The sequence below is a fragment of the Adiantum capillus-veneris genome, chromosome 11 (assembly GCF_014529385.1).
Source record: "Adiantum capillus-veneris isolate H3 chromosome 11, ASM1452938v2, whole genome shotgun sequence".
Lineage (NCBI taxonomy): Eukaryota > Viridiplantae > Streptophyta > Polypodiopsida > Polypodiales > Pteridaceae > Adiantum > Adiantum capillus-veneris.
The window spans coordinates 65253004-65255654 of record NC_140941.1 but is presented as its reverse complement, the minus strand read 5'-3'; positions in this window follow the sequence as shown (position 1 = coordinate 65255654).

Genomic DNA, 2651 nt, shown 5'->3' with positions numbered 1-2651 from the left:
ACATATCATAGAGGATAGGGCATCCTCTTTTTATAACTTAGAGGCATTTTTGGAGAACTCGGATTGGCCTATCATAGTTCTCTACTATAAGGGATGGGCGTTTTTTCTCCTTTATGGGGCTTATGTGGCCTTTGTCTCTGGCATGTTGTCTTTCGTGCTATTTCTATCCTTTATTGATGCTTGTGTGGCATTCCTCTCCTTAATGGAGTTTTGTATGCATTCCCTCTTGTTTATGTAAGAATGTCTAGCATTTTTCTTATTTATGGAGGCCCTCATAACGTTGTACCTTCTATATTTTGTCATTATCTAAAGACCAATGTTAGAGTGTGTCACATATTCCACACCGCTTATGGAGCCCTTCTGTAGCTAGTTATGCATGCTTAGACATCCTAGATGATGCCCATCCATACATATATGTATGGATGATTCCCATCCATACATATATGACCTATAGAGGTTTCTATACCTAGTACACTTACATATGAGTCCATTTGGAGGGTTAAAACAACCCGTAAAAGGTGCATACAAGTTTATTCCACGATCTTCTCCATTTGGCTGATTTATAGAACCTCTCACACCTCCTAGATGATGTAAGCAAGATACCTCATCCTCCTCCTTTATATGGACCTCATTTGTACTCATTTAAAGATAAATTAAGAAGCTACATTATGCACATTTCAATTATGAATGGCTCACTCATGTTTCACCGTAGCCTTTCAATCGGTATCATATCTTATAGTGTGGTTAGCATTTCCTAATCACCCCCATTGATCCTAATCTACCCCCTCTCTATGTTAGATCAAGTTGAAGCAGATGCTTGATTGCAAATCAATCTCTCTCTCTCTCTCTCTCTCTCTCTCTCTCTCTCTCTCTCTCTCTCTCTCTCTCTCTCTCTCTCTCTCTCACACACACACACACACACACACACACACACACACATAAAACTCGTATATCATAAGCTCTTAATCAAGCTTGGGCAAGTCATTGGAAAGACCGATTGGATACTACCATTCTTGGTTAATGAGATTGTGATTAGTGTGAGAAATTAAGATTTGTTTGTATATCACTAGCTTCTTTTCACCCTCTTCTAGGTGCAATTTTCTTCTTGATTTTGATCCATCATTATAAATTCACCTTGTTTGTGTGTGTGCATGAGATCAAAAATTTCTGATCTAGATTTGATTACAACACTCAATCTCAAAAAAACAAGCTTATTAGTGCCTCGATTCCTTTTTCCAAAATTGGGTGTGTATGCTTTGGGAGCTCTTGCCAAATTCAAGACATATATCTTATTTTAAGAAGCCCTCACATGAGAAGCCGCTTGGTCAAATGGCTAGCACCCTATTAATAGGGTATTGATCCCAGAAGATCTCAAGTACAAAGACCTCGACGGCTTCCCTGGCATTTTTTTGCCCATTCGGGCCTAGCCATCACATTGTTTTTTTTTTTTCAAAAAAGAAGAAGATCACCAACTTGTACAGAGATTTGAGCTGGAAATAGCACTCTCCAAGAGAAGCACCTCAACCGCTTTGATTGCATGGGTTTCTTGTTAAAGAAGTGTGGCATTGGGGTTATAAGCTTGGTACACACATTAAGCCAAGGTACTCATTCCTATAGGGTTGTATCCTTTTGGCCCCAAGGCTCTAAAGCCCCCCATCCAAGAGGCTTTTCCGCCCATTACCATTCCAGAGGTGGTTTGGCTTTTGACTTGGCTTCAAAAGGAATTGTCCATCAAAATGGAGCTCACTTGCTATCAAAGAACCAAATCTTTTTGCCATGTGTGTATATTTTAAAATGCATGTATCACTCCGTATTTATGGAGCCAATCTTGTACTAGTGCATCAAAAAGGGCTAGACACTACCTCCCGGTTGGATGGTAAGACCTTCCTTATGAGTACATGTTACACACGTGATGTGCACTACCCAACCATGGAATGTATGTAATCCCTCTTTTGGCATTTGCACTTTATCTCTCTCTCTCTCTCTCTCTCTCTCTCTCTCTCTCTCTCTCTCTCTCTCTCTCTCTCTCTCTCACACACACACACACACACACACACACACACACAACTACTTTGAGCTCCTTCACACTTCAAGCAAGGAGAGGTATCATCAAAAATCATCAACAAACAATAATGAAGAAATTCAAAGAAGAAGACGACAACAACACGAAGACTTCAGACAACATGAATATGAAGCAAAATTTGATGATAGCATCGACAAACAATTTGCGGATTTAAAGAGGCATCAACAAAATATTTGGCATTTCGATATCCGAGGCACACATAAACTTATTTGAAAGAGCCTACTCACCTTGATGGAATACACTCGTTAAGGGGAGGCATTTTGTTCTACTCCTACTGTTAAATTCTCTAGGAGAGACATTTGATTCCTACACCTTAATATTGAATTCTCTAGGGGGGACACTTTGTATTTGGGTGCTACATATGACACTCAAGGGGAGGCTTGTTAAGGTGTGTGACATATTCCGCACCTTATGGAGCTTTCCCTAACTAGGTATGCATGTCGAGACATCCTAGATTATGCCAGTCCGTATGTATATGGCCCATAGATGTTTCTAGACCAAGTCCACTTGCACATGAGTCCATTTGGAGGGTCAAAACAGCCCCTAAAATGGTGCATACGAGTTTATT